A 16516-nucleotide genomic window follows, 5' to 3' on the forward strand; every position below is an offset into this window, starting at 1 on the left:
AGCTCTGATACCCTTAGACGTTGAGGCTGAAGTCAGTGAAAGTTTCTCACAGGGCTTCTCATTGGGTCCTAAAGTTGTTTTGACTTCACGCTCATCCAATCCGTAGCCTCCTGCAGAGGGCCAGGGTCGGACTGGACTTCAGGGCAGTCGGGCAGTGCCTGATGGGCTGGTCTGACAGGTCAGTGTGTGAGTCGGAGTTTTGGCCTGGTTTATGGACTGCTGGGACGGGTTTTACTGTTGATTTCCCTGATATTAAAACAAACATTGCCTGCAGCAAGCTCAAAACCATGCCGTCTCCTTTACCTTGCGAAACACTTATACAGCGTGTCTTTACAAGTTCAAAACTGCCCCAATTTGAAAATATGGGCCACTTTTTTTGCTAATCCACAACTGCCGGCTCCTTTTATTTTGGCACCTGGGCCTATTTTTCTGTCCTAGTCCAACCCTGCACAGCATGTAGACCGCTTGTCACGCATGTGACAAATGTCATTACCATCTTATGTGAAGGAGGCATGCAGTTGTCAAAATATTGCTGTATTTACAGTTGAGGAGAGAGGGAAAAGCGAGTGAGTGAGTATGGTGCGGGAGTGACACAAGGAAGTAATGCGGAAAGACAGAGTGGAAAGGCAGTAATGAAGAGGAAGGGCGTGATGTGTCAGATACGCAGAGCGAGGATTCCCAAAAGATGTGCAAAGAAAAAGGGCGAAAGTGGAAAACAGCACGAGAAACTGCAGAGCAAAGTGGTGTGAAGGAAAGGACAGGCGCGACTGAGACCCTCACAAGACCACCATCCCTTGTACAAACCTAGCAATTACCATTCACACTCTAATACAGAATAAAAACATTTGTAATTCTAATTAGAACATTGGAATGTTGGGAGCTCCATTGAAAACAATGGAGTGCTCCGGGCTTATAATGGCCGGTATAAGCCCGGAGCTCCAACATTCCAGCTCTGGCTATGAAGAAAGGCTTCAGGGAGCCTGAGGGGATCTCAATCCCCTCACGCTCCCATAAGGCTTTGTTTTTTTTTGTTAGAACATTCTGCCCTCTAGTGGCAGAATGTTCTAATAGCCTTATAGCCCTTCGTAGCTGGGCTATACCGGCTATTAAAGTTCCTCTCCCTTGTTAAAGGCTGGAGAGGGCCTTTAATAGCCGGTATAGCCCTCTACGGCGGGCTATAAGGCTATATTATTCACAGCAAAATTATTGTTAGCTCTCATTTATCCTATGGTGCTAACAAGCATTAGCAAAGCCAATAGGTTTCTCCAGTTTTAGGCATATATTCATTGTTGTGTGATCTGTCGGGGTACCACAACAGAAAATTCAGTCACTCACATACGGGTTATTAGAACATTGGAATGTGGAGCACTCCGTTGCAGACTATGGAGTGCTCCGTGCTTCCATGGGCCAACAAAGGCCTGCAGAGCAACATTCCAATGTTGTTTAAACAAAGGCCTCTTGGAGCCCGAGGGGATTTCAATCCCATCGGGCTCCAAGAGGCCTTTGTTTAATTTGTTAGAACATTCTGTCCTCTAGTGGCCGAATGTTCTAATAGCTTTATAGCCCTTTGTAGCTGGGTTATACAGGCTATTAAAGTCCCGCTCCCTTGTTAAAGGCCCTTGCCTTCGGCTTGGGCCTTTAATGCTAGAGAGGCCTTTAATAGTGGGTATAGCCCACTATGGCAGGCCATAAGGCTGTATTACTTTAATTTACTCCTGAGAAAGTGTCACTCCAAGTGTCACACTTTTGACATTAGAATGTCACTCATATGCACCCTGAAACCATAGAAATGTCACACATCAGCTATCTGAATCTTGCCAGCTATGTATATGGTAAGTGGGTGGAGGGTTAGCAAGCCCCCCTCCCCCCACCGAATCCCCCCCCAACCCTCGGAGGCTCGGTGCAGTAAAATGCATGTGGGACATCGCAGTTGTGTGCGAAAAGTGAATTAAAGCATGAAATTCCTTAATGCCAAGAGCCAAGGAAAGCGGAAGTGACATCACTATTGCTGTAAATAGACAGTTTGCCTGTTGCTTGCTTCCCCCTGTCCATGGCCCCCTCTCACTGGCTCCAGCCTCTGTGTTTACAAGCGGCCGAGGGGTGGGGAGGCAGCCCCCACCTGCCCTTTCCTGTTATCATCTTGCACAAGAGAAGTTTCTGGCCCTGGTTACAAGGCCTGGCTGGAAGCAGGCCAGGCAAACACGGAAGGGCCCCGCTGAGAGGCGAGGAGGGGGGCCCTGTCCTGTGTGACTCTTCCGGAAGTGCTGACGTGGGGGCAGCTACACGAATGGACACCGGGGGCACTGAGTAGGGCAGAGGTCTGAGCTGTGTAGATGCACCAGGCTCTAGCAAATGAGTAAAGTACCCAGGGGCGTGGCCATGCAGCGACAGGCGACACCCTGGCCCTGTGGCGTCTCGAAGGGATTTTTAGGGGGCCCACAGTGGAGGACAGGTCAAACTGGTGCTGTTGATTACAGTGACATCTTGTGGTCAGGCACACTATGCAATTGATTAAAGTGACATCATGTGGTCAGGCACAGTATGGCATTGATTAGAGTGACATGTGGTCAGGCACAGTATTGCATTGACTACAGTGACATCTTGTGGTCAGGCACACTATGCAATTGATTAAAGTGACATCATGTGGTCAGGCACAGTATGGCATTGACTACAGTGACATCTTGTGGTCAGGCACATTATGGCATTTATTACAGTGACATCTTGTGGTCAGACACACTATGTGATTGATTAAAGTGACATTATGTGGTCAGGCACAGTATGGCATTGATTACAGTGACATGTGGTCAGGCACAGTATTGCATTGACTACAGTGACATCTTGTGGTCAGGCACAGTATGACATTGATTACAGTGACATCTTGAGGTCAGGCACAGTATGACATTGATTACAGTGACATCTTGCGGTCAGGCACAGTATGACATTGATTACAGTGACATCTTGAGGTCAGGCACAGTATGACAATGATTACAGTGATGTAGTCATGCACAGTATGGCATTGATTACAGTGACATCTTGAGGTCAGGCACAGTATGACATTGATTACAGTGACATCTTGCAGTCAGGCACAGTATGACATTGATTACAGTGACATCTTGAGGTCAGGCACAGTATGACAATGATTACAGTGATGTAGTCATGCACAGTATGGCAATGATTACAGTGACATCTTGTGGTCAGGCACAGTATTGCATTGACTACAGTGACATCTTGTGGTCAGGCACATTATGGGATTTATTACAGTGACATCTTGCGGTCAAACACACTATGCAATTGATTAAAGTGACATAATGTGGTCAGGCACAGTATGGCATTGATTACAGTGACATGTGGTCAGACACAGTATTGCATTGACTACAGTGACATCTTGTGGTCAGGCACACTATGCAATTGACTAAAGTGACATAATGTGGTCAGGCACAGTATGGCATTGATTACAGTGACATGTGGTCAGGCACAGTATTGCATTGACTACAGTGACATCTTGTGGTCAGGCACATTATGGCATTTATTACAGTGACATCTTGTGGTCAGACACACCATGCGATTGAATAAAGTGACATTATGTGGTCAGGCACAGTATTGCATTGACTACAGTGACATCTTGTGGTCAGGCACAGTATGACATTGATTACAGTGACATCTTGAGGTCAGGCACAGTATGGCATTGAATACATCTTGTGGTCAGGCACAGTATGACTGATTACAGTGACATCTTGAGGTCAGGCACAGTATGGCATTGATTACAGTGACATCTTGAGGTCAGGCACAGTATGACATTGATTACAGTGGCATCTTGTGGTCAGGCACAATATGACATAGATTACAGTGACATCTTGAGGTCAGGCAGAGTATGACAATGATTACAGTGATGTAGTCATGCACAGTATGGCATTGATTACAGTGACATATTGTGGTCAGGCACAGTATGACAATGATTACAGTGATGTAGTCATGCACAGTATGGCATTGATTACAGTGACACCTTGTGGTCAGGCAGAGTATGACATTGATTACAGTGACATCTTGTGGTCAGGCACAGTGTGACATTGATTACAGTGACATCTCAAGGTCAGGCACAGTATGGCATTGATTACAGTGACATCGTGTGGTCAGGCACAGTATGACATTGATTACAGTGACATCTTGAGGTCAGGCACAGTATGACATTGATTACAGTGACATCTTGCGGTCAGGCACAGTATGAAATTGATTACAGTGACATCTTGAGGTCAGGCACAGTTGACAATGATTACAGTGACATCTTGAGGTCAGGCACAGTATGGCATGGATTACAGTGTCATCTTGTGGTCAGGCACAGTATGACATTGATTACAGTGACACCTTGTGGTCAGGCACAGTATGACATTGATAACAGTGACATTGTGTGGTCAGGCACAGTATGACATTGATTACAGTGACATCTTGAGGTCAGGCACAGTATGACAATGATTACAGTGGCATCTTGAGGTCAGGCACAGTATGGCATTGATTACAGTGACACCTTGTGGTCTGGCACAGTATAACATTGATTACAGTGACATATTGTGGTCAGGCACAGTATGACATTGATTACAGTGACATCTTGAGTTCAGGCACAGTATGATGATTACAGCGACATCTTGAGGTCAGGCAGAGTATGACATTGATTACAGTGACATCTTGAGGTCAGGCAGAGTATGACATTGATTACAGTGACATCTTGTGGTCAGGCACAGTGTGACATTGATTACAGTGACATATCGAGGTCAGGCACAGTATGCCATTGATTACAGAGGCATGGGGTCAGGCATAGTATGGCATTTATTAGGGTGACATCTCGTGGTCGGTCACAGTATGGCATTGATTACAGTGACGTGGTCAGGCACAGTATGGCATTGATTAGAGTGGCATCTTAAGGTCAGCCATAGTATGGCATTGATTACAGTGACATGTGGTCAGGCACATTATAGCATTGATTACAGTGAGATCTTGAGGTCAGGCACAGTATTGCATTAATTACAGTGACATCTTGAGGCCAGACAGAGTAAGACATTGGTTACAGTGACATCTTGAGGTCAGGCACAGTATGGCATTGATTATAGTGACATCTTGCGGTCAGGCACAGTATGGCATTGATTACTGTGACATCTTGCAGTCAGGCACAGTATGTCATTGATTAGTGACATCTTTAGGTCAGCCACAGTATGGCATTGATTACAGTGACATCTTGAGGTCAGGCAGAGTATGACATTGATTACAGTGACTGTAGGAAGGTAGATCCCTGACTATGGTTGCCCCCAACTTTTTGCCTGGTGTTTTGCTGGTTTTCTTACTTAGTTGACCTGGGACCCTGCTATTCAGGGCCCCAGGCCTACTGCTCTCTCTGTAAAATGGATTCCATGTACCTTAGGTACATATCTAAATTGGATACTGAGTCACCTTATCAGTCCCGGTACAGTGTACCTTAGGTACCCAGGGCATAGGTGTACCCAGGGCCTACCAGGGGCTGCAGCATGTATTATGCCACCCCTGGCTGGCCATCCAAAACTGACACAACTGGCTGCACGACAGCTGGGGCAAGGTGGTGTACTCACCCTTTGCTTTAGATATAGTATACCTATATCTAACCCTAAAATGGACACACAGATCTCCTATCAGTCACTCCTATGGCAGGCCTTAACAATCCTGAAGGCAGAGTGCTTGGAATCGTGTGAGATGGTGCTCTGGCCTGAGCTAAGCCTGTCTGCGGCTTCCGGGATCTATCCCTTAGCCGTTTCCATGATATCGCATACCATATACTCTTAAGTGCATTATAATCCTCGCGGTTAAATGCCAACTCTGGTATCGCTTTATCAAAACATGTCGAGTAAGGTGTCATACGAATTGGAATACTAACCCCTCGCCAATTCTGGCGACGGGGTTAGCATTCCACCCTTCTAGAGGGACACGACATGTATGTAACCCCTAACCCCGGTTAAAGTCAAACAGAGCCTCAGCTCCACAAAATGGATGCTGCCACCGAGACACAAGTCTGCCCTCCTGCTGCTGGGAGTCCTCCCAGAGCAGGAGATAAGGACAAAGGGTTTCCTGCCAGGGGCGGTGCCAGCACCGTCCCAGACAGGATTTTGTGTATTGTAGGTAGGCAGGGCTTCAGAGGAAGGTGACTGCACGTGGCACCCCGGTGCTCACTGTGCATAGGCTGGCTTGAACCAGTTCCAGGGACACTCCAGACCCTGTGCTGGGGAAAAGCCCGCCAAGGAAGTGGGTGTAACCACCCCCCTCCTGGTCCCACCCCCAGGGCAGGACTTAGTCGCGTGCCAGCCCCTTTTTACAGGATAAAGGTAGGAACTGGCCCCCTTCCAAGTCAGATCATCTTTGAATCCTGAAACTACTTTCTACGAAAGGAACTCAAGACTTCTTCCTAAGATTTCTCCCTTGTGGCTAAGGAGTAGTCACCCTGCATCCGCAGGCACCATCTAAGAACACTGCGGTCTGCTGCAAGTCCTTCCTCCGGAATCCGACTGCCCAGCTTGACGAGAACCGGCTTCCCTGGCACCTCGGACCTCTACCCACCTCTACAGCCCAGCTGAGAACCGTGGGTGCGACGAGACCTCGAGGGACCGGCCATCTGCAAGACTGCACGACTTCTTTCCCGCAAGCCCGCCGAGTAATTTCCTGGTGAGTGCTTTGGGGTCCGAGAAGCCCCGACCCTGAGCAGCTCCAGCACCGAAGTGCAGCCTCCCAGCATCTCCACGATCTGCGTGGGGCCCTTCTGCTTTTTGCTGCTCACCGCGTTGTTTGGCTACTAGCCCGCTGGCTTGTGGCCTTCTGAACGACACCCGACGACATTTCTGCTGCTGGTCTGGTTGCTCCAGACTGGCCCTTGCTCCCTTCCAAAAGAGGAGCACCCCGGACCCTCCTGGTCCACTCCAGACGCCATTTTGAGTCCACCGCGTGGGCTTGAATTAGCCAAGGCTTGTTGCCCAATCCTGGGTAACTTCGACGCCGACAGCTTCATCCATCGTGGGACAGCTCGCCTCTCCATCCTGGTCGCCGACAACGCCTCCTGGTCCGTGAGATCTGCAGAGCCAGCGTCGCCCACTCACCTAGTCGAGGTGACTGCCATCCGGTGCCCTCCTGGTGCCCACTGACTACTGGCTAGTAGTCACGAACTTGGTCCCCTCTGCTTTCAGGTGTCATCCATCTTCGATCCAGGCTTGGATCACTCGAACAATCTTCACTGGTCGCCTGCCAGCAACTCCTTTCTTCCAGGCTCCTGGTCCGGCAACGAGGATTCCCGACGTCTTTTGAGACCTATGCAGCTGCAGCCCCTGGGCTAGGTAACTTCGGCACTTCGGTGTCCCAGCATAGCCTCACTATCCAAGGGTCAGGATCCACTGTCGTTTTCTCCCTACCAGGTCGGGTTCGCCCGTGAACACTAACTTTGTAAATTCTAGCTTCCATAGACTTTGTCCCGCATCCCGCGTGAGAGTGCACACTCTGCACCCGAGTCCCCTGGGCCTCCTAGAAGTAATCTAACGATTCCCTAGTCCAGTCCTAGCGATTCCAAAGCCTATTAGTACTGTTACTTACCTGCTAGTAATTCGCATTCCACTTTCAGAGTATATGGTTTTTCGTGCCCCTCGGGCATTTGTGTATACCGTGCTAACTTAAGTATTTTCGTAAGAGTTTTGTTGTGTGCCTAGCACCCTGTCCTCATAAAGAGTACAGGGTTGTTGTGATTCTAATAAATACACTGTTTATTTTCATAACACTTGTGTGGTGTCCTTTCACTGGGTGTTCAAGGGGTAATGTGATGGTAAAACAGCTGGCTTAACACGCCCTCTAGAGTCTTAGCCTTAGACTGCTCGTATCCATGCTACTAGGATAGCTGGTCTATAAGGTTGACTTACAACCAATCATCAATAAGGGTTGTTTGGACTGATATATAGTGATCACTAGAATAGTGAGCACTGCACATCAGGCCAACTTCTCACATTGGTGGCAGCGGTGGGATTTGAGCTTGCTGTTGTTTTACCACACATGCCCTAAGAATATCTTGTGAAAGATCACATAAGTACTAAAGGTACATATAACTTAGCTTAGAATACTCTGAGTTCTACTGAACCAGCTGTTGTAGCTCCTAGGGCCTAGCACACCCTAAACTACAACTCTAGCAAGGGATCAGTAGGCAAACACATAGTGTAGGTAAGTGCACCACTTACACCTCACTAGAAAAGCATGTCTACCCAGGGAGAATCTACTGAGACTCCCCTGGTCAGTGTTGACCCTCCACAGGTCACTTCAAGATATGCAGCTCTCAGTTTCCAGGAGATGAGACAAATCTGTGTCTCCAGGAAACTGAAGCAGGGGTCTAACCCCACCATTCCCTTTCTGATAGGTCTCTTAGAGACATATGATGCCAGAAAGATTTCTCAGTTACATGAGAATATGCCAGCCTTAGAGGGAACCTCTGGGGATCCAGACCTCCCCAACACTGCTACTGCAGTTGAGGAGGAGGAGGATCAGGAGGAACTCTCTGGGGATGAGGTAGACAAAGGTCTTGAGGTAGTCAGAAGGCTAACTAGGGCCAACTTAGACCTACTTGGGGAAGGATCTGGGGGACCCCCAGTACTGACCCTAATAAGGCCTAACCTTGGAGTTAGGAGAGATAGATCTCCTTCTAGGGACTCCATTAGATCTCTGCACTCTAATGCCTCTTCTCAGGGGAGAAGGAACTCTCCCCAGAGGAGACTGACTTCCCCTCAGAGAAGAGAGCATGAAGCAAGGATGAGACAAGCTAGACTGAGGATTGAAAGGGAAGAACTTGCCCTGGCCAAAGAAAAGCTTGCATTTGCTAGAGAGCAGCAGATGAGTGGGTTAGCTCCCACTGGTGGCAGCAATCTCCCAAGAGAAAAAGAGAAGGGTTTAGATACTAAACACCTGACTAAGATAGTGCCCCCTTTAAACAAGGGGGTGACATCCAGAAATGGATGGCTGCTTTGGAGAGGGCCTGCACTGTGCAGTGCATTCCCCAGAGTCAGTGGGCAGCTATACTGTGGCTCTCCTTTGATGGTAAAGGTAGAGATAAGCTCCTCACTACAAGAGTGGAGTATGCTAATGATTACCAGGTCCTGAAAAATGCACTGGTTGATGGGTTTGGCTTAACCACTGAGCAGTACAGGTTGCTGTTCAGAGACACCCAGAACACTCAGTCTCAGGACTGGTCTGACTTTGTTGATTGTGCCACTAAGGCTTTGGAAGGCTGGCTACTGGGTAGTAAGGTTACTGATTTCAAAGGATTGTATAATCTAATTATGAGAGAGCAAGTCTTAAATAATTGTCAGAACCAGTTATTACACCAGCACCTGGTAGACTCTGATCTGACCTCTCCACAAGAATTGGGTAAGAGGGCAGACAAATGGGTCAGAACCAGGATTAGGCCCAAGAACCAAGGTGGTGACCAGAAAAAGGAATCAACCAAGCCTCAAGAGAAGGGTGGGAATAAATCTCCAGATCAAACCACATCAGGGCCCCAAAAATCCTCTGAGGGGGGTGGGTCCCAGAATCCTTCCAATAACCAGAAGAAACCTTATTGTTATCCCTGTAAACAGGTGGGTCATTTAAAAACTGACAGCAGTTGCCCAAAGAATAACAATAAGGAAAACATACCCCCAAGTAACATTCCCAAACCTCCTGTTGCTACTAGTAGTAATCCCCCAGGTGGTGGGAGTGCCCCCAAGAATTTCGGTGCATTTACTTTGGGAATTCCTGGGGACTCTGGCCTAACCAGGTCCCCTGACTTAGATACTCTTGTCTGTGAGACTGGCATGGGGTTTGCCAACTTCACAACGTGTCCCAACACTTTGGGCAAGTACAGACAGGAGCCCCTCATCAATGGTATAAAAGTTGAGGCCTATAGGGATACAGGGGCTAGCATCACTATGGTGACTGAGAGTCTAGTCCCCTCAAGGCAACATTTACCTGGTGCCACATACCAGGTGACCAATATTGATGGAGTACAGAGAGATCATCCCATGGCAGTGGTCAATCTCAGCTGGGGAGGTGTCACTGGCCACAAGAGAGTGGCAGTGTCACCAAACTTGCCTGTAGATTGCCTACTGGGGAATGATTTAGAGCTCTCAGCCTGGGCTGAAGTTGAGCAAGAAACCCATTCTAAAATGGTAAACACCCATGGTAAGGTTAGTGGGGCAGTGATAGCCACAGCCCCAGTCCAAGATGTCCTCCCTGAACAGGTCAGGAGGGTTGTGCCAGTCACAACCCAATCTCAGACAACTTCCTTCCCAGAACAGGTTGTCAAGGCTGTGATGGTCACAGCCCACACCCAAACTGAGCCCCCTCCTGAAAAGGTTGGGAGAGTTGTGATGGCCACAGCTCAAACTCAGACAGAGGATAGTGTTGTGAAGCCTGAAACTATGGATCACTCCACTCAGACAGAGAGCATTGAGGAGGAAGAGAAATCTCCCTCCCACCAGACTTTAGGAAAGGATCAGCCTCCTCAGGGAACTGATCTGACCCCTTGTGAGGAAACTGCCACAGAGGTAGTCAGGCCTAGCCTGGCAGAACCCCTGATGTCAGTGGACCCTTCCAAGGTGGGACCCAGTCTGGAGCAGGTAACCTGCCCCTCTCTACCCTGCCTCAGTCAGCCCAGGGCTGTAGAGGTCAGGGAGGCCAGTGGTGGGCCCCAAAGGGCCCCCGTCCAAAAAGATTCCCCAATCAGCTGATTAAGGGCACTGAAGCTAGTAGTCCTAGCCAAGTGAAAATAAAACCAACTCCTGAGGGATCCCCCTTAAATTTAGTTAGGGACCTCCCACAGATGGACACTGTTGGGCACAGCCAAACCTGGGACCTGAGGGCCCCAAACCTGATCTGTCCCTCCAGTAAGCCAAACAGAGGGACCCAACCTCCAGCTGTAGGTAGCCAGAGGTTGACCCTGAGAGCCCAAAACAACTCAGTCTTGGAAAGAAAGGCCTCTATGGTGGAAAATGATTGGAGGAAGCTGAGCCCAAAATTAGTGGAGCCTCACTTCAGTACTCCATTTCAGCACCAGCCTTTTACTTTGCCAAAACACACCACAGGTAGAGATTCCCTATGGTGGAGACCCTCAGACACCCTTAGGGTGAGGGATTGCTTAGTGGACCATGAGATAGGGGGTAACCATGCCAGTGCTGGTACTTCCTTATATGGCCACTCAGGCAATATAGGCTTACCTGGCAAGGCTAGCCTTATCTCCTTTCGTTTGGGGGGGGGGGTTATGTAGGAAGGTAGATCCCTGACTATGGTTGCCCCCAACTTTTTGCCTGGTGTTTTGCTGGTTTTCTGACTTAGTTGACCTGGGACCCTGCTATTCAGGGCCCCGGGCCTACTGCTCTCTCTATAAAATGGATTCCATGTACCTTAGGTACATATCTAAATTGGATACTGAGTCACCTTATCAGTCCCGGTACAGTGTACCTTAGGTACCCAGGGCATAGGTGTACCCAGGGCCTACCAGGGGCTGCAGCATGTATTATGCCACCCCTGGCTGGCCATCCAAAACTGACACAACTGGCTGCACGACAGCTGGGGCAAGGTGGTGTACTCACCCTTTGCTTTAGATATAGTATACCTATATCTAACCCTAAAATGGACACACAGATCTCCTATCAGTCACTCCTATGGCAGGCCTTAACAATCCTGAAGGCAGAGTGCTTGGAATCGTGTGAGATGGTGCTCTGGCCTGAGCTAAGCCTGTCTGCGGCTTCCGGGATCTATCCCTTAGCCGTTTCCATGATATCGCATACCATATACTCTTAAGTGCATTATAATCCTCGCGGTTAAATGCCAACTCTGGTATCGCTTTATCAAAACATGTCGAGTAAGGTGTCATACGAATTGGAATACTAACCCCTCGCCAATTCTGGCGACGGGGTTAGCATTCCACCCTTCTAGAGGGACACGACATGTATGTAACCCCTAACCCCGGTTAAAGTCAAACAGAGCCTCAGCTCCACAAAATGGATGCTGCCACCGAGACACAAGTCTGCCCTCCTGCTGCTGGGAGTCCTCCCAGAGCAGGGCGGTGCCAGCACCGTCCCAGACAGGATTTTGTGTATTGTAGGTAGGCAGGGCTTCAGAGGAAGGTGACTGCACGTGGCACCCCGGTGCTCACTGTGCATAGGCTGGCTTGAACCAGTTCCAGGGACACTCCAGACCCTGTGCTGGGGAAAAGCCCGCCAAGGAAGTGGGTGTAACCACCCCCCTCCTGGTCCCACCCCCAGGGCAGGACTTAGTCGCGTGCCAGCCCCTTTTTACAGGATAAAGGTAGGAACTGGCCCCCTTCCAAGTCAGATCATCTTTGAATCCTGAAACTACTTTCTACGAAAGGAACTCAAGACTTCTTCCTAAGATTTCTCCCTTGTGGCTAAGGAGTAGTCACCCTGCATCCGCAGGCACCATCTAAGAACACTGCGGTCTGCTACAAGTCCTTCCTCCGGAATCCGACTGCCCAGCTCGACGAGAACCGGCTTCCCTGGCACCTCGGACCTCTACCCACCTCTACAGCCCAGCTGAGAACCGTGGGTGCGACGAGACCTCGAGGGACCGGCCATCTGCAAGACTGCACGACTTCTTTCCCGCAAGCCCGCCGAGTAATTTCCTGGTGAGTGCTTTGGGGTCCGAGAAGCCCCGACCCTGAGCAGCTCCAGCACCGAAGTGCAGCCTCCCAGCATCTCCACGATCTGCGTGGGGCCCTTCTGCTTTTTGCTGCTCACCGCGTTGTTTGGCTACTAGCCCGCTGGCTTGTGGCCTTCTGAACGACGCCCGACGACATTTCTGCTGCTGGTCTGGTTGCTCCAGACTGGCCCTTGCTCCCTTCCAAAAGAGGAGCACCCCGGACCCTCCTGGTCCACTCCAGATGCCATTTTGAGTCCACCGCGTGGGCTTGAATTAGCCAAGGCGTGTTGCCCAATCCTGGGTAACTTCGACGCCGACAGCTTCATCCATCGTGGGACAGCTCGCCTCTCCATCCTGGTCGCCGACAACGCCTCCTGGTCCGTGAGATCTGCAGAGCCAGCGTCGCCCACTCACCTAGTCGAGGTGACTGCCATCCGGTGCCCTCCTGGTGCCCACTGACTACTGGCTAGTAGTCACGAACTTGGTCCCCTCTGCTTTCAGGTGTCATCCATCTTCGATCCAGGCTTGGATCACTCGAAAAATCTTCACTGGTCGCCTGCCAGCAACTCCTTCCTTCCAGGCTCCTGGTCCGGCAACGAGGATTCCCGACGTCTTTTGAGACCTATGCAGCTGCAGCCCCTGGGCTAGGTAACTTCGGCACTTCGGTGTCCCAGCATAGCCTCACTATCCAAGGGTCAGGATCCACTGTCGTTTTCTCCCTACCAGGTCGGGTTCGCCCGTGAACACTAACTTTGTAAATTCTAGCTTCCATAGACTTTGTCCCGCATCCCGCGTGAGAGTGCACACTCTGCACCCGAGTCCCCTGGGCCTCCTAGAAGTAATCTAACGATTCCCTAGTCCAGTCCTAGCGATTCCAAAGCCTATTAGTACTGTTACTTACCTGCTAGTAATTCGCATTCCACTTTCAGAGTATATGGTTTTTCGTGCCCCTCGGGCATTTGTGTATACCGTGCTAACTTAAGTATTTTCGTAAGAGTTTTGTTGTGTGCCTAGCACCCTGTCCTCATAAAGAGTACAGGGTTGTTGTGATTCTAATAAATACACTGTTTATTTTCATAACACTTGTGTGGTGTCCTTTCACTGGGTGTTCAAGGGGTAATGTGATGGTAAAACAGCTGGCTTAACACGCCCTCTAGAGTCTTAGCCTTAGACTGCTCGTATCCATGCTACTAGGATAGCTGGTCTATAAGGTTGACTTACAACCAATCATCAATAAGGGTTGTTTGGACTGATATATAGTGATCACTAGAATAGTGAGCACTGCACATCAGGCCAACTTCTCACAGTGACATCTTGCGGTCAGGCACAGTATGGCATTGATTACAGTGACATCTTGCGGTCAGGCACAGTATGGCATTGATTAGTGACATCTTGAGGTCAGGCACAGTATGCCATTGATTACAGTGACATCTTGATGTCAGGCACAGTATGGCATTGACTACAGTGACATCATGTGGTCAGGCACAGTATTGCATTGACTACAGTGACATATTGTGGTCAGGTACAGTATGACATTGACTACAGTGACATCATGTGGTCAGGCACAGTATGGCATTGATTACAGGTCAGGCAAAGTATGGCATTGATTACAGTGACATCTTGTGGTCAGCCACAGTATGACAATCATTACAGTGACGTGGTCATGCACAGTATGATGTTGATTACAGGGACATCTTGTGGTCAGGCACAATATGGGCTTCATTACAGGGACATTATAAAGTCAGGCACATTATGACATTGATTACAGTGACATCATGTAGTCAGGCACAGTGCGGCCTTGATTACAATAATATCATGTAGTCAGGCACACTATGCCATTGATTACAGTGACATCTTGAGGTCAGGCAGAGTATGACAATGATTACAGTGACATCTTGAGGTCAGGCACAGTATTGCATTGATTACAGTGACATCTTGAGGTCAGGCACAGTATGACAATGATTACAGTGTCATCTTGAGGTCAGGCACAGTATGGCATTGATTACAGTGACATCTTGTGGTGAGGCACAGTATTGCATTGATTACAGTGACATCTTGAGGTCAGGCCTAGTATGGCATTGATTACAGTGACATCTTGTGGTGAGGGACAGTATGGCGTTTGTTGGCACTGCAGTGGACTGATGGATAATGACTCGCGGATGTGCTGGGAAAGGAGGGAAAGGTGGATAATAATTAACATAATATAATGAAAGATGGCCAGAGAGGCCCAGAGATAAAGAACTAAAGTGGGAGGGTGCAGTAACGGTGGGCACGGCTCGGGGGAGAGGTCATCGATAGAGCGGGCAGGTAACAGGGTCAGGGGTGTTGTGAAAGGTGCTGAGAGAGAATCGTGCGAGCGACAGCAGCAGAGCCAGCCCACGGTCACACATGCCGGCGGCAGGACTCTGGCCGCGCTGGGAGTGGACCCCCGCTGTGCTCAGCATTCACGGTGAGTACCGACCCCTCCTCTAGTGAAATGCCCCAATTATTCTGCTGGCCTATGCCACCCCTCCCCCCCCCCTCCCACCCCGCCCCCTGATAATCACCTGGCTCTGCCCTCCCTACTACAGTGAGGACCCACGCCCCATCCTAAAGTCTCCTAGTGTATGGATGGGGCACGTGACGGAGCCCCGAATATATGTAAGTCTATTTCTGGGCGGGTCAAAGGTCATGGCAGGGGCCACGGGCCCTCCCACTCTGTGGCTCCTCGCTCTCTGCTTCGCCGCTGGTGCCGCCTGGACTGCTGGACGAGGTGGGCCGTCCTAAGGCCCGGGGAGAGGCTGTAACTGTGCCCCCCTCCCCCTCCCGCCACACCTCCACCCCCGGCCCCCACTCGACCGACGGCAGCAGAGCACTTTACACAGAAAGCTCTAGAGAAACTAATAGTGGGAGGGCAGGGCGCTGTCTCTGAAAAATGGCTGGCACACACAGGCAATAATGTGTTTTTTAAACACTTCAGCATTAAAAAGCCTGGGGCCACTGGAACAAGGCCCCTCAGCACACCTTCTTTATAAGTGTATCTGTGCCGCACGTGAATGGCCATCCATCTGTTGCATAATGTTTGAGATAGCCAATTCTATCTCAAGCAGATCAGAAGTTGCTAAAGTGCTGCCCTCCGGATGCAAGGATGAGCCAGGCACTTTAGAAAGTGAACCGACAACTTCAGCGATTTAATGATGAGATCAGACATTTAAAGATGTGACCATGGAGCGCAGACAATGTAAATACAAATAATGTGATACATCTAAGAAGTGCTTTTGTCTCTACTAGGGGGAAAAAACTGACATTTTGACATGTAATTCTTACAAGGTGGACAGAGTGGCTCCTTCTCAGTCCTGGTTTCTTTTCCTCGCTGTAGTGTTAACACAAATTCTCGTTCACATCAACGCATCGGTTATTTCGACAGGGCTCTCAGACTGTAAAACAACTCCAAACACGTTGCATAGCTTTAGATCCAGTGTCTGCATAATTTGCCTTCCCGTGCCGTATAATTTAGCCAGCCTACGGTACAACTTGGTCGTTCTCTGTCACTGAGGGGCTGATTCACAGAACTAACTGAAGACAAAATCCTAAACTTACTACTTTTGGTATTCACAGAAGTTAGGATTTTGTCTTAAGTCTCTGTGAATCGGGCCCATAATTCCAGACATCCCACCTATAACCTAAAACATAGAATATTATGCTCTAAGGGCCATATGTATCAACATTCCGTTTTGCGATTCCTAAATAGCGATTTTTAAGGAATCGCTATTTAGAAATCGCAAAATGGTATGTATGTAGAAAATCGCTTCTTTTTAGCGATTCCTTAAAATTCCTTAATTGCGATTAGCAAATTGCTAAT

General features: G+C 49.2%; 1 protein-coding gene across 1 annotated transcript in view; it reads left to right on the forward strand.

The window, feature by feature from the left end:
* Window positions 1–14985: 14985 nt before the first annotated feature.
* Window positions 14986–16516, forward strand: part of TFR2 (transferrin receptor 2) — a 168045-nt gene continuing 166514 nt past the window's right edge. Inside the window, exon 1 of the mRNA XM_078669811.1 lies at window positions 14986–15124. The gene's annotated coding sequence lies outside the window, so the exon portion shown is untranslated. The remainder of the gene's footprint in view (window positions 15125–16516) is intronic.

The sequence above is a fragment of the Lissotriton helveticus genome, chromosome 12 (genome assembly GCF_964261635.1).
Source record: "Lissotriton helveticus chromosome 12, aLisHel1.1, whole genome shotgun sequence".
Taxonomy (NCBI): domain Eukaryota; kingdom Metazoa; phylum Chordata; class Amphibia; order Caudata; family Salamandridae; genus Lissotriton; species Lissotriton helveticus.